At 39.7% G+C, this 23,661-nt stretch overlaps 1 protein-coding gene across 8 annotated transcripts in view; it reads left to right on the top strand.

Annotated features, from left to right (window-relative positions):
* The window catches only part of tsnare1 (T-SNARE Domain Containing 1), a 403,887-nt gene that overhangs the window by 47,485 nt on the left and 332,741 nt on the right, over positions 1 to 23,661 (top strand). The window contains exon 1 of one of the 8 annotated variants that reach the window (XM_079694015.1): positions 40 to 82. The exons of the other annotated variants lie outside the window; for them this stretch is intronic. The gene's annotated coding sequence lies outside the window, so the exon portion shown is untranslated. Of the gene's footprint in view, positions 1 to 39; positions 83 to 23,661 lie in introns of those variants that run through there. 8 annotated transcript variants of the gene reach the window in all.

Here is a 23,661-nt window from a genome sequence, read left to right as displayed (position 1 = left end):
GAGGGCTTTGAAAGTGAGGACCAGGAGTTTGTAAAGGACGCGGTGTGAAAGGGGGAGCCAGTGGAGTTCTTTGAGGACCGAGGTGATGTGATGCCATGATTTATATGTCTCTGTATTGTACAGTAGAGTATGCTTTATTGTAGCCTGCTTCATGTCCAATTGATGTACTTTATTTAGTATTGTATATGTCCCTGTATTGTACAGTAGTGTACTACTTGTACAGTAGTGTGCAATTCATGTACATATACAATACACTTATTCCGACATGTGAAACACTGTTCCTGCCTTGTGTCAAGTGGAAATATCACACTATTTAATACACTTTCTCCGACATTTGAAACCCTTTTCCTGCCTATTTAAACCACATTTTACACTGTCCATTTAATGGAATTCAATTTGTATTGAAATGTCCATGCATTGTACAATATTGTACAATACGTGGAGACATTGACTCATCAATTGGACACTATGCCGTCATCTCGTGGACCTTTAACGAATTACGCAAAAAATCCTGTATTTTTTTTAGCTGTTCAGGAGCTTTGCGTCGGGCTCCTGAACAGCCTGTCAGTGTTCTTTTCCCCATAATGACCAAGTCGCTGCACATCATCCCGCTTATTACAAGGCCACATTCTCAACAAAGTAAAGACATGACTCCCAATATTAATTGAAATGCGTTTATTGATTTAGAAAATGTTTTTGTTGATTGACAATCAATGACATGCATCCGCTACGAAAAATAGTCCGTTGTTGCCATTTGAACTAGGCTATGTTGCAACGGCAGGAACTGCTTCGATAGCAACTAACTATGTGCAGGTTAGCATTTGAGCCTTAGCTGTAATTAAAATGTACTTGAACGTTTCCATTAATAGTGCAATTTGACATGGTGAATGGGAAATCTTTAGGGATATACAGATCGATGTTTCTGTCCTCGATCCTCTCTCCTTGTGGGGGTTTCACAGATGACACACCTGAAAGCACAATTCCCAACATGTAAAAACAAATATTGCCACAGTTGTATCGCTAATGTGTGTGTGAGGACAGACAACTAGGAAAAGGCACTGACCCGTTGTGCTGCTATTCCCTGGGTTGGAGGAAAGGATGTTGCTTAATTTCTCCCTTTCAGTTATTGTCGGAGCCCAGTAACTCTTCAGGCTGCTCTCGCACCTGTGCCCAGTCACAGACATGATCTCTTTTGATCCAAGACCAGGCTGAAAGAGCAGTTGTACAGCCGTGCTTCTCGTGGTTCGTGTAGCGCTTTGAAATCTGGGATGCCTGGCTTATTGTGGGTAGCATTTGCCCAAACAAATGATGTCCCATGGGTTCACATGAATACCACACTGATTCACTGTTGAGAAGCTGTTGGTCCTTTTTTAGTGGGTGAATGTAGAATGCTTTGGCGTCAGATGGGCACAGGGAAACATACTTTTTGAAGCTGGCAACGGGGCAATTTTGGTTTCAGGCTCGGCGGAAATAAAACCTCTGTCATTCTCTTTATTCGTGTCTTTTGGATCTTTATGATTCTTGGTGTCGGCGTTGTGGGCAAGAGATATGTTTTCGCATCCTTGATCATCATGTTTCAAAATAAAAGAGCTTTGAATCAAATGTCTATTTCTCTCTCTGCCTCGTCTGGCAAGATGCAGCTGGACATCCATCCACACTTTCCGGACCAGTCCGCCGGCTGTGTCCACAGGCAGCGCCTGTGAAGCCCTGAGCAGCCGCAGATCCGCAGCTGACATCGGCGGGTGGTGCTGGCTGACGTCTTTCCCGTTTTTGCGGAGCTTTTTTACAACAGATGTGAAAACATTGTTGCTTGCTTTAAAAGTAGCGCAATTCATTATGTCAAATCTTGATATCCCTGCCCTAATGCCAAAGTAACTGGCAACTGAAAAGGTTTCGCCGTTTTAGGTCTGGACCGTTGCATAAAAGGACCGCAGCTGCGTGTTGAGGGTTTCTGCCCCGGAGCTGTCAAACTTTGTTGGTTGTTTTTTTTCAATCAGCAACTCTTTAAATAGTTTCATAGCCCATAATGTGTTCCGTTTTGTATTCAATTCATGCCTGTCCTCTTCAATTTGGTCGATTTCTCTGTCATTTAAATCTGTGTCTTTTCGCCTCTCTTACTTCTCCGCTGTTTTCTTGTCCCGCTTGTCTTTTTCTTTTCTTCAATGGGGAACTAACCATTCCTCCAAATTACTGTGTTCTCCAAATATATTAAAAGTAATGTTAAAATCCTCCATGTTACTATCACACGACAGTGGAAAACTAAAGACAAGCAGACACTTTGCTTTGCTTTTCAAACTGTTACATTTGAAAAACAGTTAAATCGACCGAATTTCTTTCTGCAGATGTGAGCTCTCCTTAACAACGGTCGATAAATCCTTGACAGCGGTCTGTCTGTTCTGGATTAACAACGTGTCACGTGTTCTGAATCGAGTATTCAACTAAGCCATGTAATAACACAAAATAAAAACTTCTCTTTGTTTTTATGATTGTTTTTCTTTCTTCTAGACTGCTTATGATTGGCCTGTCCATGGAAAATAAGCTGTCAGGCGTACACTAAAAACCAAATTAAAGTCTGAGGACTGAAAGATGCTGCGCAAAGGCATGCACAGGATGGACGGTCACTCAGATATGTTGAATTTTCCATCATACTATGAATTTATATGTTGTACAACTTGTATATTATATTCTAAATCTGCCTCCTGCTGATTGCCTGTGTGCGTCTGTGTATTTAAAGAAGCTCTATTCTGCCCTTAGATTTTATGTGTTGTATACTGTAGGTTTTAATGTATATTTCTCTCCCACACAAACGCTTATCACAATGATTTGATATTCATGGAATGTATCAAAACAACAAAAAAATAAACAACAGTCAAATATGGGGCACAGATGAGAAAAGAGGAGTAGTCATTATTAGTGTGTGGGAGGTTGTTTTTATATTCACACAAGGAACTTAACATTTAATGAATTACATTGATTTATGAATTGAACAATATTCTCAGTAAAATAGATGCCTCCTAGCACGTGGACCTATGTTGGGCACAAAGCTTCCTTCTAAGACATATAAGACAACTCATCAAAATGCACGTACAATATCTCAGAGACAGATTGCCAAACAAGTTATTCTGCAAATGTATATTTTACTTTTAGATAATAAACCTGTCTCCCATGGCCTGTCCTGTAGCACCAGCCTGTTGTTTGTTATGCACAACACTAATAGTGTCTAGTTTAATAAACATTGTAGCCTCTAGCACAGGGGTGTCAAAGTCAAGGCCCGCGGGCCAGATCCGGCCCGCGAATGAATTATCTTGGCCCCCGGGATGATATTTGATTAGTATTAGAACCGGCCCGCAGGCCACAGCCGCCTGCTTGTGTTTTGCACGCACCAAGACTACATTTCCCACAATGCAACGGTAGCCCGCGAACTCACTGCAGCGCCGCAAGTGGGCCTCGGCTTCGTTAGTCATCAGCATTCAGGGCAGATGTCAACTTTCAGCAACCCCGCTCCCCAATAATGGCTAAACGGAAGGTGGACGGTGAGAACAGGGGGTTTAAAGCCAGGTGGGAGGCAGAGTACATGTTCACGGAGGTAAAAGGCAAAGCTGTGTGTCTTCTGTGTGGAGAAAGTGTGGCCGTAATGAAAGAATATAATCTAAGAAGGCACCATGAAACGTCTAAGAAACACAAAGACAAAGACAAGAATATGGACATGGAACAAAGGCTACAGAAGGTGGAAGAATTAAAACGAGGTCTTAAGTCCCGGCAGGCTCTGTTCACAAAAGCCAAATCACAAAGCGAGGCTGCTGTCAAGGCTAGTTTTATTGTGGCAGAAGAAGTTGCAAAATCAGCCCGGCCCTTTACAGAGGGAGAGTTTATCAAAAACTGTATGCTTAAAGTTTGTGACACGGTGTGCCCAGACAAAAGGCAGCTATTTTCAAACGTGAGCCTGAGCAGAAACACCGTTGCTGAACGTGTAGACCAGCTTTCCACCAATCTAAAAGAACAGCTTGTGGAAAAGGGAAAAGATTTCATCGCATATTCACTTGCTGCGGATGAGAGCACCGACACAAGTGACATTGCCCAGCTGTCAATTTTCATTCGTGGAGTTGACTCCAGCCTGGGCATAACAGAAGAGTTTTTGGCATTACGTCCTATGCATGGCACAACTACAGGACAAGATCTGTATGAAGAGGTATCCAGATGTGTAAATGAGATGGGGCTGCCTTGGGGAAAACTCGTGGGATTGACAACAGACGGAGCACCCGCGATGTGTGGACATAGGAGTGGATTGGTGGCAAGAATACGTGAGAGGATGCGGGACGAAAACGTCACAGGTGAGCTGACAGCTTATCACTGCGTAATACACCAGGAGTCGTTATGTGGCAAAGCCTTGAAAATGGATCATGTAATGAGCATCATAACGCGTGCAGTTAACTTCATTAGGGCCAAAGGTTTAAATCACCGCCAGTTCAAGGCATTTCTGGGCGAGTTAGATACAGAGTATGGTGACTTGCCCTATCACACGGCTGTGCGATGGCTAAGCCAAGGAAAAGTGCTGCAAAGATGTTTCGAGCTGCATGAGGAGATCTGTCTGTTCATGGAAAGCAAAGGGAAAGACACAACAGAGCTCCGAGATGAAACATTTATGTGTGAAATGGCGTTTCTGTGCGACATCACAAGCCATCTGAATGCGATGAACCTGCAGCTGCAGGGACGGGGGCGTGTCATCTCTGATATGTACAGTACAGTGAAGGCGTTTAAAACCAAGCTGATCCTGTGGGAGACACAGATGCGGAAAGAAAACTTGAGCCACTTTCCCAGCTGCCAGACAATGAAAGAGAAGCTCTCTACCGCTGTGTTCCCGAGTGCACAGTTTGCTGATAAACTCAACATACTTGCCGCCGACTTCCGACGCCGATTTGCTGACTTTGAAGCTCAAAAAAGCAGGTTTGAACTGCTCGCCAATCCTTTTGGAGTTGACGTGGAAAGCGCACCAACAAACCTGCAAATGGAGTTGATTGAGCTCCAGTGCAATGACACACTGAGGGAAAAATATGAGAGAGTGGGTGCTGCTGAGTTTGCACGTTTCATCCCCGACACATTGCCTCAGCTGCGCATCCAAGCTGCTCAGACGCTCTCTATGTTTGGCAGCACATACCTGTGTGAACAAATGTTCTCTTTGATGAAGCTAAACAAAACATCACACAGGAGCCGTCTTACTGATACACACCTTGAGTCAATCCTGAGGATTTCCTCAGCTCAGAGCCTGACCCCGAACATTGATGAACTTGTACAAAAGATGGGACACCACCAAGTATCAGGCTCAGCCTCAGACAAGTGAGCATCACAGAGCATTAACTTATTTTTAGTTTTTAATTCAGTTAAATTTTTATTTATTTTTATTTTTTGTTTCTACAAGACATGATTTTTCTTTGAAAGAAGTATTGTTTTGTCTGTGTGCCATAGATTTTTGTATTTTATTTATTTATATTTATTTTTCAGTTAATGGATTGCAGATAAGAGCCATGAGAAAGAATACAACTGATTTTATTTTTATTTTTTTATTTTCTCATTTTACTATTTGAAAGCATGGGAACAGCACAATATTGCATTTTCAGTTTATAATGCATGCAATTTCATTTATGCATTTATCTCGATATTAAGGAGCATATTTTATTTTTGAAGGACATTAACTTTTTTGCTGTTTGCCTGTTGAAAATGTTTTCCCTTTAAATAAATGACAGAGCCATAAGAAAATATTGCTTCATTCATTTAATCATTAAATAATATACGATGCACTGTGTTAGGTCTTGGTTCAATAGGTTATGTGCAATCATTTTAATATGTTTTAATAAAAATTGAACCAGTCCGGCCCTCGGCTTGTAGCAAATTTGTTTTTTTGGCCCTCTGATGCATTTGACTTTGACACCCCTGGAGTCTAGCAGGACTTAACACCTTCACTCTTGTAATGACACCAAATGTGCTAAGGGAATGCATTTATATAATAATAAAAAAAACAGACTCGCTGTGTGCTAATTGAGATGCTGCTGCACTCTTTTCTCTTTGACCGTCTGACGTGATCCCACCTCTTCCTGTGAGTTTTGTTCATAAATTATATGCTAATTGAGTCCATCTAATCTAGATTATATTTCATTCATATTTAGATCTGTGTTAATTAGACTCGCATGTTTCCTGTACGGCTCCGACTTGCTTGGGCAACTTCAATACAAAAAAAACGAAATGTTTTTTAAGTTTTGGTTTCTTTATTTATCTGATGCAAAGCGGTTGAGCTTTGGGGAACAGTTTAGCTGCAGCTCATTGCTTCTGGAGAGCTTGTGGTTTTATCGTATTCCGCTTCTCGACTTGCTGTCTGCTGGATTGGGAACCCCATTGATCATATCAGATTGGTTAAGTAATTGATTGTTACTGGTTATTAACCTCCCAGAACTCTGGACCTGCTTGCCAGCCACTGAGAACAGCCTGTAATCAGTCACAAATGGCAGCCGCTAATGAAATTAGTTCCTGGTTCTGCCTCACAACTTTGTTTGTTCCACAAAGTATTGGCAAGGGCATAGAGATGCCATGGTTTACCATCCCCCGAGAATGAAGTGATAGAACAACAGAATGCAGATAATGAGCTGCTGTGTCTGTGTTGTCTCTTTGTAATTACTCATCTGTCTGACCAAAATATATAAAGATGAGGACATGGAAACTTTTTGCCACTGTTTGTCTAACGACCAGTGTCACTGCAGGAGGCCTGGACAGTGTTGGAACTATTTGGAAATGTGTGCTTTAATGCAAAAATATCTTCTGTACTAATTATTTGTCACACATATTTCAAAAGTTGACAGATCAATCTTTGTGTCTTAATTCTTCATGCAATGTGTATGCTGTCCAAAGACAAATTAAGCCTGAGGGGGTGACACCAGTCACACACATTTAGTCATGCTAAAAGTTAGATTTGGAGACTGTGTTCATCATAAATAAACCATAGCAAGAGACTTGGTCCATCACTGAACCAGGTAATATGATGAATATTATTTACATTTCAATATGTCCAGTGCAGAGTTAAGAGTGACAGGTGCTAATTAGCCTAGCTTATAGCACACACACTGGAAGCAGGAGGAATTGTTTCCTATAGTTAGCCAGATAAGATTAATGCAATAAAGTATGCCTATTTTAAGGGAAAATTCTGCAGCAATGGAGAGTCAGGACTCAGAGAGACAAGAGGAGAGTTGGAGCTTTGATGTCAAACAATGATAGTTTATAACAAGTATAACGGCCGGAGAATTCATATCACAAGTCACAGCAGCAAAAGGTTCTGACTGCACGGGTGGGTTGTCATATCAATTCTGCCCAGTATCTCTCTTGATAGCCCATTTAACTAGTTTACAGAGAGTTAAACCACATATTGGGGGATGGGTCGTTAACACCTGGAGACACTGAATCACTTATCTGACTCTTAGGCTCTGTGACCGAGAGTTGACCGGTCATAAAACTAAGACTAAGTGCTGGCGTCACAGATCAGGGTTAGTCGTAAACGTCAACAGGCAATAAGGTTAAATATTTAGAAGTAAAGACAGAATTAATCCCTGACACCTATCACGTACGATTTAAACATTTGTGATGGAAATGTGCAGTGTGGTTAACTTTAAACCTGAGGGAAGAGCTGACCTTTGTTAGTGCAGCTAATTGCCTCAAGCTTCTGCCTGTGCTGCGATTAAAGATGGACCTAACCCCTAGATTCCACCGGGTACGTCTGCGTCGCGTCACGGCTGCGCCGCGGTTTTGGTCCGGCCTCCTCCGGCATCATACCCTACTGGGCGTTTCAGAAGCATTTCGGAAGCGGAGCGTCTTACCTGCCAGCTCGCAGTTTTTGTTGATTTGGGCATATTTCCTGGACAGGCTACTTTGTACAGACAAAGTTAATAATAATTGTAATATTCCAGTTATAAATGACATGAATCAAAGATGTGTTGCTGTATTTTAGTGGTAAAAAAATGAATTCATCATCATAATTATTCTATGTATATAATTTACACAGTGCCTGTAAACCAGAGGAGAACGCTGGCATTTCCCCCTCCTACTTGAAAGACTACGGAGGGATAGGGTCTGCAAAATTAGTTTATTTTGGGGATGGGCCGGATGCTCTGACCAGTCCACTTCCTGCCCGGCGCCTCTGCAACGCCTCACGTCGAAAAATAGACTTGAATCCTATTTTGAGTGGAGCCTAGCAACGACACGCTTCTGGGACGCTGAGCCGTAACTCGGCGCGTCTGGTGGAATAGCACCCATTGCCTAGAGTGGCCGCGATCTTGGTGAACGCCGCGGCGCAGCCGTAATGCGGCCGTAACGCAACACAGACGGACCCGGTGGAATCTAGGGGTTAGGCTGCTAAAATTAAATCAGCACTGTGTGCCAAAAACTCCCTAGAAAGACTGAGCATTGTACACTTTCTGCAATACAACAGACATGTTGTTAATGTTTCTGACAAAAAAATAGGTTTCATATCAGCCTTTAATTACACATGCAGAAACATATGCCATATGCTTAACATTTTGAAAAGATTAGTTAGCTTTAGGTTACGACATTATTGGTTATGTTCATTAAAAAACTGTTACATAATATGTAACTTCATGTGACTCACTGACATATTCAGATGACAAAGCCAAAGGACAAACGTTTTACCTTAAACAAAAGGTAGTTTTTGGTTTTACAAGCAACAACAGCAGTATGTAAGTCCTGTGATTGTTTTACCTATTCAACACGTATCCAACAAGTGACTTAACCTGTTGAACCCCATCGACCCGACCCCGGGCGGAAAAACGCATCATCTGCAGGAAACAGCGTCTGAGGGCTTCTTAGTATTTAATAAGCTATGAACGTTTTATATCCATGTAACAGGAAGAAACTCAGCTAACTGATCATTGTTTAATTTTTTTGCAAAAAAAAACACAAAGCTAAGGCTGAGCCTCTGAATTAGCCACGAGCAAAAAAAAGTTAACGGTGGTTGCACAGAAACTCACTCATAACACCCTTATTACTTATCGTAACTGCACATCCAACATATCTAATAGCATCGTGATTAGAAACAGAATCGATAGGTATCTAGATCATCACTCCATGATAAGAACTCGCGACTTTATAAACAAACACAGACATTACAACACATGGCGCTAGGTAGCAAACACGGCATTATGTCTTACCTTCGTCGTTGTCTGATCAAAATGTGTCTTCAATGGCATTAAAACGATAAAAATGCGACTGAAGGTTAATCCATAGGTTAATCCAATCCAATTATGTGTCACTTTGAAATGATTTCTGATAATCCAATAGCAATAAACCTACTTTTAAGTTTTCAGATTTCAGAGCGTGAGATAGGTTTCGCTTCAGGCAAACTGCATGCGTGAAGCCCCCACTTCACAATGGTAACGTTGGTGTGTATGTGAAGATTCTCCTTTGATTATATTGGCTCTAACGGTTAAAAAGAGATGTTAATCACCAAAATCGACCAATGGGCTCCAGAGAACCGGCAAACATGCCCATTTCCACCCAAATCACCTCAGAGGTGGAGTTTTTTTTGCTAAACCTCTCTAAAAAGGTCAAATGTCACTTGTTTTGCATCAATCTTGATACAGGGTACTTATTATCATTCAAGGGTAGTTTTCATTATAAGTAAAAAATAATATTTGGACGGACACTATCATTTACAGTTTTTTACTATGTTCAATCTGCATTTTCTTTAAAATAAAAAAACATCTATATTGATTCTGACTTTTCTACATCCAACTCACAGGTTTATCATTACTTTGAGAAAAAAGATTATTAATTTTCCCCTTTTAGAAGTGTAGTTATGGTCATTTTTTCTGGAAATGTCATTTTCGAGCCTGAGACCTGGAAAACAGGAATAGGGTTTAACAGGTTATGTCCATATTATATTTGTTAATATATGACTGATAATAATAGCTGCTTCTCTGGCTTATACTCACTCTGATCACATTGACATTCAATGTATCCGTTGTTTACAGAAAAATATATTACCAACATTTTATACAAGTAATTATTATTCACACAGAAATGAGAGAGTGCTGAGTGAGTTTGGGGTGAGTGGAATGAACAAAAAACATCAAACTAGTAATCATTTTCCTATTCTTCTCCAAGAATAACATTAATTAAATTGTAATTATTGTCACCTCGATGAGGAAGGTTTACTTACATTACCCTAAGTACTAATTAAAGCCCTAACCATGATCTTTCACATACATTTATTTGTCAACATTTGTTAAAAAGGCACAGACAGTTATGTGTCCTGTCGGTGGATCGGTATGTTTGCCAAAATGCTATGTTAGATTTTGAGACCGTGTTCATCATAAAATAACCCATAACAAGAGACTTGGTCCATCACTGAACCAGGTAATATGATGAATATTATTTACATTTCAATATGTCCAGTGCAGAGTTTAAAGCTTTCAAATTCTGCTAATAAGACAGTGCCTGTGTACCTCATACCAAGCCGAGCCAATTAAAAGCGAAGTAATCAATCGTCTTTGCTTTCAAAGTCTTCTCCAATTGGCCTAAGTTATCAGTCAGCCAAAGCAGGCCGATTGTTTCCTAAAGCATGACCACATGACTGCTCGGGATATGTTTTGAAATGCCTCTGATTATCTTCTCATAACCTCAGAGTGAAATCCATTCTCTGAAGAGTCAGCCTTTGTTGAGGCTTCACAGAGAAGCTTTGCATCAACAAGTACCAACAATTCAGCTCCATGACATGTGAAATCTGAATAATAAGCAATATAAGGGAAAGCTACGGACCAGCATTACCAGTATGAGTTATGCTGATAAAATAATATCCAACAGCGACTTTGTAATGCTTCGCTTGTGGGGTTTCAGGAATTCAAGGCGCTTTCAATACTGGGTTGTGTTTGTTTGTGTATATGCGTCTGTTTTTGTTTTTGTGTGCTGAGATCTGTTCGCCACAACTGGGATTGTGTATCCATGGTAACGGCTGTTAGGGACTGTGAGAAAGCAATCTCCAGGAAGTCATAGCCGCGGGATGAAGCATATGTGGCATGAGGATGGCACCAGAAGGCCGCATTGTGAATGTCCATTTGGCCATCTGTTGTGCTCCTGCGGCCAGGAAGCCCCCAGAAACCACACAGGAAGAATGGCATTTTCAAATGCCAGGGCCCGGGACAGCACTCCCGCCCCCCGGGACATCCTGGGCACGTCCCAGAGACTGTGCTCTCAGTGGGGCTTCCAGAAAACATCCTCCACTGGAGTGATGACTCCGTGCGGAGTATTTGTTGGTGAGAAGGCTCGAGTGGAAGCAGCCTCAGCACGGCTCACTCATCGGCCAAAGATCATTACTCTTCCTTATCTGGGGCCAAGTCCTCGGGCTGCTCCTCTCTGGTCCAAACAGGGAGCCATTACCAAACTGCTCAGTGGAGCCTGTCTGCAGCCTGACCAGAACTACTGGCATTCCACTGCTGCTCAGGGACAATCTCTGTGTACTGTGGTTGGCCTTACTCAGTGGTGTAAAGTAACCAAGTACATTTACTCAAGCACTACTTAACGTTCCTCTTGTCAAATTATCCCCGTTTCCAAATGCTGGGATATAGGTTTTTTTCTATTTTAGTGCCAGAAAAATAACATTTGTGCTTTTATATTAAGTTTTTGGTGAAAAATAAATGATGACCACTTTCATTAGGGTTGGGGTTCTGTTCAAATGTATAGCATGTTGGGTGCATTTTGTAAGATCATTCAACATATTTGTATTTTTTCACTTGTAAACTGGGTCTTTTGACCCATACATTTCCAAAAAGAAGATGAAAAGGTGAAAAGCAGATTTGGGTTGATTTGTTATACTGTTATATAAAATGTAGGAGAAAAGCTGCAAAGTTGATCGAAAGACAGCACAAGGGTTAAGTAAAATTCTCAGATTCTTGTACTTTATTTGAGTATTTCCATTTAGGTAACTTTGTAATTCTACCCCCACCACAATTTAGGGGTACTTTTACTCCACTAGTAAATACTAAAATAAGACTTTATTTACACCTGGTTTCGATTAACATGCTACCCAGCAGTAATTAAAAGAATAACAATTTGTTCCACCTTTACAAGCTTGATGAACACATTAATACATTAATGATTATAATGACAACACATAATAAATATATGATTCTTTATATAATTATTCTGAAATAGGCCAATCTGCATAGCAAGTTCTTTTACTTTAATACTTTTAATTACTTTTAATATATTTAGATGACTTTTCTACTTTTACTTGAGTAACATTTTTGAATGCAGGACTTTTACTTGAAACAGAGTGTTCCTACACTCTGGTATTTCTACTTTTACTGAAGTACAAGATCTGAGTACTTCTCCCACCTCTGGCCTTACTTTACTGTAAATATGAAATAAATTCTGAGTATGTGTTGCATATTTAAGGACATAGGGGTGGTTACATGTGACAGAGTTTGAATGGATCAACCAGTAAATCATACAACAGAATACCAGGTTCACAGCTTCCAAATGATGCAATGGATTTGTAATCTGCAGGATGAATACAACTCTATTTCAGATCATCTTTGGGAAAATCATTTGGTAGTTTATTTGAGTTTTTCTTGTTAATGGCTGTTTCAAATGGTTTCACATTACAGCACAGCCTCTGATGGTACAAGATCCTGTGGTTGTGCTTGACTGAATGGGAACATTGCTCTTTGTAGTTTCTCTCATCTCTTTATAGATTTACAAACCAAGGATAAGTTATATGAAATAAAATCACCAAAATGTATCCATATCAGTTTTATTTTTTATGTAGTAGTAGTATTCAACGTTGTTTGTATGTAGATGTAGTCTCACAAGCTAAATGGTTCTAGAAACATCGCTGGCTCACCACGTTAGTCAGGAGGATAATAACCCCTATCTCACATTTCAGTTTGAGTTACAGACTCAAACTGTCAATTTGTCATTCATTTAGGTCATACACATGATGAATAGTAATAACTTTGGTAATAAATTCCCTCTTCTTCTGTCATCAGGACAAAATGTAAAAACCTCACTTTTACAGTAGCATCACTTCATTTTAGTATTGTGGACTCAAGCGAAAAAAAAAAAAAATTGTTTTATATAGATGCATATAATGTATACAATTGTGCACCTTTGTATACACTTTGTATTGAGCAGGTGCAGCTTTTCTTATGACATCATAAAAGTGTAAACATTGAATACTGAAAAAAATAAAACTTACCAAATCTATACAAAATAACTTTCCTTTATTCAGGATGATTAATTTTCACTTCATACAGTTTACTTCTGGTGGTAATGGCACAGCTTTAAAGATATGCTCTTAAAGGAAAAGCAAACTTGTCCAGCAGCAGCAGCAGTTAAAACATTCGAGGCTTTTTGTTTTTGTTGAACCAACAAATATGTCCTTCTGACATAGGAGTTGTGTTATTAAGCTTTAGCCTTGACTTTAATGTGCCCTCTGGATATTTTTCTCATTTACTTTTTTTTTTTTCTCTCTTAACACTAGAACCGCCAGAGGTCGCTGTATACCTAAAACCGCCAACGGGTAAAATGTACCCGCTATAGATTTTCAAGGTACAATGTTCTTTTATTTATCATACAGAACAGTGAGTTTTGATCGCAAAGGGATGAAATTTATACCAATAGAATCTGTGGACTCTCAGCTTTTCATATGCTATAGGTTGTGCAGATAGCATGGAGTTTAAAATATCGCTAAGAGTGCTGATTTAAACGCTTGGTGTTAGACTTGTGTTTTGTTTAGGTACAAATCTCTCTATCTCTATCGATATATCTGTAATGTTCTGTTCTATGAACATATAATTGTCTATATAAATAGACGACGCGGACTACTTCTCTTATTCCGAGTGTCCATCTTTCTTCAACCGGCACGTAACCTGCACACATGCATTACGTCCTCAACGTGAGCTCAGTCATCCAAGATCTTGTATTCTCCAAGATGTTACACTATCTATAACTATCTATCTGTCTATCTCTCTCTTTATCATCTATCAATATATCTATATATCTATCTATCTATCTCTCTCAATATATCTCTCTATCTATAAGGAACCGCAGTAGACAAAAGGCGTTGCTATAGCAACACGTCATGTTTACGCTGCATTTTCTATTAGGTAAATATTACCCGCTGGCGGATATAGGTATAAATGGCATTTTTTTTGGCGACTTTTTCAATCTGACTTCATATTGACAATTGTTAACAACAGAGGGTGCTACATAAGACACTTTCAGGAAAAGTCACGGACTGGGAGACTTTAATATGTTATTGAACAAAAGTTACATACAATCAAAAAACAGCTGCGGGTAAAATGTACCCGTTGGCGGTTCTAGTGTTAATTTCAAGTGCCGCTATTCTAAAAATAAAATAGAGATAGCAGCTGTATACCGTGATTTGAGATATATTATTGTAGTTATGTGGGTGCTTGTTACACAACCCTGAGGTACCATAATAGCTACTTTTTTTCAAAGGTCAGATGAAAAAAGGTCACATACAGCCTGCTGCACGCTCCAGTCCACTGTCCTTTAGAGAAAGGCCAAAAACCAGATCGTGATGAAGGGGACATAGGCTGAAGAAATAGGGCGCGGAACAGTTCTTACGCTCAGATTAGTGAGTTTGTGGAATAATTAATGGTCCCCCCTCAGGACAATAACCTGGTCCACGCCACATTCATATGCATGCAAGGATGCAAGCAACAGAAAAACTCTCATCCTGCCATTGACAATTCAATCAAATAAGTGCAGAGGATAACCTTTTTGTTCCTTTCACACAAATGAAAGCAGCTTGGCCCTTTAGCCCCGTGACTCAAGGTCACCTTCAACTAACGCAGCCCTGTCTCACTGTGGGAAACGTATACCACCCATCTGTACTGTGGTATTGATAATCGTCTTAGGTGTTGGGCCCAGACATCTGCAAAACCTGTAAAGATTGAGCTTATTATGGAAGCCATAGCAGTAAGCCAAATCGCTACCGCAGAATGGCATGTTGATTGTTTTACTGGTGGGAAAACTAAAGTCACATGAACATTAATGTACAACAGCATTGCAAGTATGAAGCATATTATATGTGATTTAATATAGATATCGTTTAAAACAAAAGATGAAGAAAAAAGATCTTACAAATGGGTCTCAAACCCTAGGCTCTTGCATTTCTAAACCAGCCGAGCATCAGTTGCTTAGAATGTAATAATAACTTAATAAAACACTAAAGAACATGTAAAAAGCTGTGTTTTAAACTAAATGTGCATAACATGTGTGTATTGTGCACGAAAAAAAGCAGTTTAAGCCCCAAGCCTGTTTTTCAGGTCTCAGGCTCGAAAATGACACCTCCAGAACAAATGACCATAACTACACTTCTAAAAAGGGAACATTAATAATCTTTTTTCTCAAAGTAATGATAAACCTGTGAGTTGGATGTAGAAAAGTCAGAATCAATATAGATGTTTTTTATTTTAAAGAAAATTCAGATTGAACATAGTAAAGAAATGTAAATGATTGTGTCCGTCCGTCCAAAAAAACATTACTTATAGTGAAAACCAACCTTGGATGATGGGTTAGTTGACTAAAAGCTTTATGAATCCAAAGTACAACATAAAATAAGTACCCTGTATCAAGATTGATTCAAAACAAGTGACATTTGACCTTTTTAGAGAGGCTTAGCAAAAACAACTCCATCTCTGGGGTCATTTTGGTGGAAATGGGCGTATTTGCTGTTTCTCTGGAACCCATTGGTCGATTTTGATGATTGACATCTCTTTTGAACTGTTAGAGCCAATATAATTGAAGGGGAATTTCCACATACACACACACGTTACCATTGAGAAATGAGAGCTATGCGCAAGCAGTTTGCCCAAATCTTACGCTCTGAAATCTGAAAACTTGTTTTATTGCTGATGGATTATCAGAAATCATTCCAAAGTGACACAGACACATTGGATTAACCTATGGATTAACCTTCAGCAGTTTTTATTGTTTTAATGCCATTGAAGATAACTTTTGATCAGAATAACACCTAAGGTAAGAAATGTTCCGTTTTTGCTACCTAATGCCACGTGTTGTGATGTCTGTTTTTGTTTCTCATGTCGCAAGTTTTGATCATGGAGTGATGATACTGATACCCATCGAATCTGTGTAATCTCACGATGATAATCGATGGATTTGCATTTACGATAAGTAGTAAGGGTTTTATACCGTGAGTTCTGTGCTAACTGCGTTCGCATTTTTTCGGTCTGGGCTAATTCAGAGGCTCAGCGTTAGTCTTGTGTTTTTTTTTGCTTAAAATGGTGCATATCATCAGTTGGCTGAGTTTCTTCCCGTTACATGGATATGAAACATTCATAGTTTATTCAATCTTAAGAAGCCCTCAGACACTGTTGCTTGCAGATGTTGTGGTTTTGGCCCCTTCGGAGGGTCCGTGGGGCTCAACAGGTTAAGAACACTTTGTCATAGTGGCGTATTGTGGCACTGTTTGCTTTCCATAGATAATTCCTTACGCAGCGTCCACACGGAAGCTTGCCGGCGGACGTGTCTGAAACTCGACCAACAACCAATCACATGAATCTCCCGCCCTGGACACAGAGCTTGTACTGGCATATGATTTGATCGTCTGACGCTTCCGTCGAAGCTTCAAAAGTTGAACTTTTCTCAACTTTTGAAGCGAGCAACGCGAAGCGACGGAACCACAATGCAGTTCAGCGTGACGTCGCCCCATTCACAGTGAATGGGAAGAAGCGTTGAAGCTTCAACGCATGCCGCCGTGTGGACGGGCCGTTAGTGTCACGACAAGAGCCTCCCAACAATCTGACCAAAAGCTGATAGAATAATCTTACCACTAATAATGATCATTTAAGCCTCAAGTTAATCGCTGCAATCTGGGAGCAGGACAACATTGATAAAAAGAAGAACGAAAGTTTAAGAAAGACAAAACAGTCTGAGATGTTCTTAACAAATCCCAACTTTATCCAAACTTAGTTGGAAGAAAAAACAAAGCGATCACTCGATGACTCAAACTCTCCTTAGTCAACATCCAAGTTCACTGTCCTTATGGTTAAGAAGTCTATTTTTACTCTGAAGTTAAACGCTTTATTTAAGTATAAAGGTTATCTGAGTACATATTCCATGCCTACATAACCCACAATGCATCTTAACCGCCTACAATGTGGTCAGATATTGTGCTATCAGCAGATGTGGCCTCGAGCTACACAACTCTTGTAAACTCACTTCTTTACAACTTCTTCCAATCTTTTTTTCAATAAATCCTAGAGATGATATGATGATAGCAGGCCATGCGATATCAGTCTCTGACATCATTTCCCCTCCCTGCCCCAATCATGCTATGCAGATGGATTTGATCTTTACACTAATTTTGCATGATTTCCGGTGTGTTTCATTACCTCTTCACAAGAAAATAAACAGTTTTTAATTTAAAAGTTGATACATTTTTACTTTCTGAATGTTTCTGATAGATATTTCCTTAATCTCTGACTGTTCCGGCGAACTCTGTGCCTCGAGTGCCGACGGCAATCATAGAACTGTCAGACCAATAGAATAATCTATTTTATTTTATCACCTTTCTCTTTTTGAACAAGCAAAGATTTAAAACTTTGGTTCTGAAAGCCAGAGAAAAGGCAATTCTTGGAGATTATTTATTTTGTAATTGTCTCCCAGGAAATGCATGTTGCTTGAATTCTATCTGCTACAATACATGGCAAACAGCAGCCTGAGAGACGGCTGACGCATTTCTACACAAAGTCTGAGCTTAGTAGTAAAAGGGGACATTGTGTTGATTTGTTTGTTTAATGGAAACTTCAATCAATATTTTAAGAGTCTTTGCCTGTGGAGTTTCAGTTTTACAAACATGAAATGCTGTGGAAACAGTAATTATTTAGTTTATTGAGTTGAATCTTAGTGGGTAATGCCAAAGAGCAGTCTTGCTATATTCAGCACTCTAAACAAAGAGTGTAAAAACAGTGTGAAAGGAGGATGTTTGAAGCCTAGAGCTTACACTCAGCAGAGTCATTGGCCGTTACTGTAGCCACACAATTCCAATTTGGTCAGATAAGATGAAGCCAGAGGTTGGGATAAGCACCGGGCTGGTTATGTCAATCATCTGTCAATCAAACAGACATACAGTGGCGCAAAAAAGTATTAAGTCAGCCACCAATTGTGCAAGTTCTCCTACTTAAAAAGATGAGAGGGGCCTGTATTAGAAAAAAAAAATCCAGAAAATCACATTGTCTGATTTTTAAAGAATTTATTTGCAAATTATGGTGGAAAATAAGTATTTGGTCACCTACAAACAAACAAGATTTCTGGCTCTCACAGACCTGTAACTTCTTCTTTAAGAGCCTCCTCTGTCCTCCACTTGTTAACTGTATTAATGGCACCTGTTTGAACTCGTTATCAGTATAAAAGACACCTGTCCACAACCTCAAACAGTCACACTCCAAACTCCACTATTGCCAAGACCAAAGAGCTGTCAAAGGACACCAGAAACAAAATTGCAGACCTGCACCAGGCTGGGGAGACTGAATCTGCAATAGGTAAGCAGCTTGGTGTGAAGAAATCAACTGTGGGAGCAATTATTAGAAAATGGAAGACATACAAGACCACTGATAATCTCCCTCGATCTGGGGCTCCACGCAAGATCTCACCCCGTGGGGTCAAAATGATCACAAGAACGGTGAGCAAAAATCCCAGAACCACACGGGGGGACCTAGTCAATGACCTGCAGAGAGCTGGGACCAAAGTAACAAAGGCTACCATCAGTAACACACTACGCCGCCAGGGAATCAAATCCTACAGTGCCAGACGGGTCCCCCTGCTTAAGCCAGTACATGTCCAGGCCCGTCTGAAGTTTGCTAGAGAGCATTTAGATGATCCAGAAGAGGATTGGGAGAATGTCATATGGTCAGATGAAACCAAAATAGAACTTTTTGGTAAAAACTCAACTAGACGTGTTTGGAGGAGAAAGAATGCTGAGTTGCATCCAAAGAACACCATACCTACTGTGAAACATGGGGGTGGAAACATCATGCTTTGGGGCTGTTTTTATGCAAAGGGACAGGACGACTGATCCGTGTAAAGGAAAGAATGAATGGGGCCATGTATCGTGAGATTTTGAGTGACAACCTCCTTCCATCAGCAAGGGCATTGAAGATGAAACGTGGCTGGGTCTTTCAGCATGACAATGATCCCAAACACACTGCCCGGGCAACGAAGGAGTGGCTTCGTAAGAAGCATTTCAAGATCCTGGAGTGGCCTAGCCAGTCTCCAGATCTCAACCCCATAGAAAATCTTTGGAGGGAGTTGAAAGTCCGTGTTGCCCAGCGACAGCCCCAAAACATCACTGCTCTAGAGGAGATCTGCATGGAGGAATGGGCCAAAATACCAGCAACAGTGTGTGAAAACCTTGTGAAGACTTACAGAAAACGTTTGACCTCTGTCATTGCCAACAAAGGGTATATAACAAAGTATTGAGATGAACTTTTGTTATTGACCAAATACTTATTTTCCACCATAATTTGCAAATAAATTATTTAAGAATCAGACAATGTGATTTTCTGGATTTTTTTTTTCTCATTTTGTCTCTCATAGTTGAGGTATACCGTGGCTGACTAAATATATTTTGTTGCCCCACTGTATCTCCGTCTGATGTCACTGTGAGCTGTTTCTTTATTGACAGGAAGAAAAATATATTTCTTAGTACTGCAAGCATGAGATATTCTTATAAAAAAAAGTCCACTATGCCAGACACAGTTTGAGTGAAACAACTACCTAATAAAATACATTATGGACCTAAAGTTGATTTTTATCATATGTTTTTTGGATACCAGCAATAACAAGTGACAAACAAATCTATAAGACAGAAAATTGTTATGGTTCAAATTAGATCCCTATACTTTTTGATTAACAATCTACATACATTATATATTTTGGAGAAAATGGGCACTCCAGTGATGTATTGTTATATTTAAAATATTTACTGTTGGGGAACTTGCAAAATAACACTTATGGCAATATACTGCAATATGGCAGTAGCAGAACCCATGATTTGGGACTTGAGGGTCATTAACGTCTCTAAACACTGCCAGAGCCCATACCGTGTTCCTGTTAGCGTTTACTTCCTGTCTGTCTTCTTCTGCCTTCCCTTTAGTGTTTACTTCCTGTCTGTGTTCTTTTAAACTCTTTCCTTCTCTTTTTCTTCTCTTTACTGGGGACAGTTTAGCGATCATGAATTCAAAGTTTAGTGCTTTACACAAATATAAAAAATAAGTAATCAAACATATTCCACAGTGTTTTGTTAAAGAAAACAAATTTGTTATCCACAGCTGACATCAAATTGATATAATACAGTACTCCCTGATGAGAGCATTGGTCTGCTAGCAGAAAATACAAAAGATGTCCAAATATTCCACTAAGCCGTGTAAAATAGTTTTTTTTACTTAGGATCAAAGTCAACTCATATATACTGTATATGGTATAGAGGTAGGGACACAATATTATCCAGATAACATATTTATTCTTTCATTTTACAGTTTTTTCAAAAGTTTTGATAACATTGCACTTTCATCAGACCTCGTGATACTAACACACTGTGTCTCAGGTTTGATATTCAGTGGAGGGGCAATTACTCAGGAGCTTTAATTAAATTCAAAGGGAAATGTCCGCCCATCATGCCCAGACATATGTTACCTTAGAAGAACAAAGATTGTAATAAAACAAATGTAATGTTTACAAACTCAATGCTTACATTTTTAATATGGTGCTGTTTTTTATGCTCTTGTTTTATTCCAGAATTTGAATCTAAACAGTAACTGTACCAGTCTTATAAATGTAGTGGAGTGGGATATAAATATAAAGCATTTTCTTTATGAACATTTAGCATTTGAATGGATATATTTTAGCTGAGGTTTAGTTTAGTCTTTTAAACTTGAAGGTTGCAATTTATGGTGAGTTGATACCGAAAAATATTGTACTTGACCAACATAAATCTGCCCTGAATTGATCGGCTACTGTCACCCTGAATAATGTAATCCTTCTCAGTACAAATTGTCTAAAAACACGTTTTAGTAAAGCAGAATTTCTACTCAATCATTGGCAGATCTAAACATGTATGCATCTTACTTACCGTCACTTTTCCAGACGCGTGTTATTGAGCAGCTGTAGCTCAGGAGTGTGTGGGACGTGGATGCAACACTTCCTCACACACATCTGCTTCAGTTCCCTTGCTGCAAAGGCAAGGCCGCCTCAGCGTTATCTCCTCTGCTGAAGGTGTCTCCTCCAGCTTATCAGCTCCCAGACGGGGCTACCGTCTCCATAGTTACCAAACCCAATTAAAGAGGTTGTTCCAATTAGAGATTGAAGAGAGCTCAGTTGTGATAGGTAAGAGCATGAAGACCTTGACCTCAGTCTGTAGGATAGAAACCCTGCCCGTCTCTAAACTGTCACAGTGCTCTTCTTTTGTCTCTTAATTCATCACAGTCTAGAACAGGGGTGTCAAACGTATGGGAGGACTTTGCAAAGACAGACATTGAACTGCAATTTTCACAACTTTATGTATTTTGTATCTATAGATTTTACTTAATAGTTCCCACTTTAGTTTTTATGGTGATGTGTCAGTTCATGTGGTCAGGATTATTTCACGGATGTAGATAGGAATGTAAAATAATTAAATCTTTAAAAAGATTGTTCATTACGTGAACATTCTCAGAATGTACTTTGGGAACAATTTGGAGTTGTCGTTATTTAAAGGGTCATTATGGTAAGATTTGACTGGTGCGACACACTTGAGATCAAATTTGGCTGTATGTGGCCCCTGAAATAAAATGAGTTTGACACGCCTGCACTGGACAGTCCTTCAAACAGAAGAGGCTGCTACATGAGCTAAATATGTTTAATTTTGCCCACATATTGGTATCAGTGCCAAATTGGCATAACACAGACAGTCAGAATATGTGACATATTGTTGTCCTTGCTTATGGATGTTGCATTGTGTTGGTGATAACAAGCTAATGTACATTGATTAATTTACTAGAGCCCAGGCCAGGAACGTGCAGAGGTATGGGCTAATGTTACCCGGGCAATGGCCCGTTTGGCATTTTTGGCTGACCTGCCCCTCTGGAGAGAGCGAGAGTTTCTTTTTTCGGTTGTGGCCGAATCAACATGATAAGCCCACAATAAGTATTGTAGCGTCTCGCTGCGGGAAACACGCTTTGTCAGCGCTGTCATCTTCCGGTGCGTTAAGACCACCTCAGTTTCGGATTTTGGAAACTTAATTTTGAGTTGTCTCATCATGGCAGTTAGGGTATAAGGGACAAACCAGGGGACTTTACTTCCTGTTGATACCGTTGGTTATTTACAAAAAAACAGCTAAATATAGCCTACTTGTTGTTATTGTGCTTCCGTCTTTCTGTGTCTTCTCATCTGTAAACTTCCTCAACGGGGCCGCTCGCTCGCTCTCTTTTCTTGATCGCCCTATCATGGGTGAACAGTTCAATGTCCAGCTTCATTGTAGGATTTCTGCCATGTCTATACGACTTTAGTTTGACCATCTCTGTTATTAAGTTATGGAATAATAAATAAATAAGTAATTAGATACCTTATCGTTACTGCGCTCATAAAGAATAATAAGAATAAGAATAATGTGAATTGAACTGGTTTAATTAATTAGTGAGTTTATTTAAGGTAATTAGTTAGAGGCCCTATTTTATCAGTATGTCCTGCACAGCAGTTACAATAGCCAAACTACATTAGAACAGAATTGTCCCCATTTTGTCTTTAATAGTTACTAACATTAGATATTTTAATGAGATATGGACCGCAAAACATTTTTAAAATCAAGTCACTGAATGCAAGTAGTCGCCTTAGCTTATTTTGTTATGAGATGTGAATTACTGTTCAATTTAGTTGATGTAAAAATCGTTTGGTTTATTTTACATTAAAAACAAGTTACAATTTTCAAAAGGTCCTATGTTTTTTTTCGGGGGGAGAACCTTTTTTCAGTTTAGAGCAATAGCCCCTCCAAATGTCTGTGCATGTCCCTGGCTCAGGCTTACATCCATGTGCAATCAATATAACATCAGTAACAAATCCTCAGAGAACATGTGTGAGCTAATAAAAGCAGAGCGGTTTTCCCCCTCCTCACACAGCGCTGAGCACTGAGCCACACTGCTGCTAGTGTTTGCCTTCCTAAGGCCAAAGCTGTGACAGAGAACAAACACAGATAAAACATCCTTTGTATTCCATCAAAACCTCTCCTCCAACAGTTGACTTTATCCCTGCCAATCCACACAGGCTATTGAGGAAGAAAAAGGCTGTCATAGATCACAAGATCCTGTTTGTGTGATGACATGAAGTGTTCTGCAGGGTGAGAAAGATAAAGGCAGTGTCAGACTGCTAACTGCTCCACATTATTACTGTGTGTTACCATTAGTTAGTTTACTTTGGAGCCGCAGTGGTGTCATTATTTGTAATCACTAGGAAACATATTGAGGAGCTCTGGCATCTCAGAGACATTCAGCACAACACAACATTAGCTGGACATTTGTTCGAAGCAGCATCCGATGAAAGCATTGATGTGATGTCAGAATATGACTGAGCTTTCACAAGGGAGAGATG

The sequence above is a fragment of the Notothenia rossii genome (assembly GCF_949606895.1).
Source record: "Notothenia rossii genome assembly, chromosome: 7".
NCBI classification, from domain to species: Eukaryota; Metazoa; Chordata; class Actinopteri; order Perciformes; family Nototheniidae; genus Notothenia; species Notothenia rossii.
The sequence above is the reverse complement of the archived record's forward strand: the minus strand, read 5'-3'. Positions and strand labels throughout refer to the sequence as shown.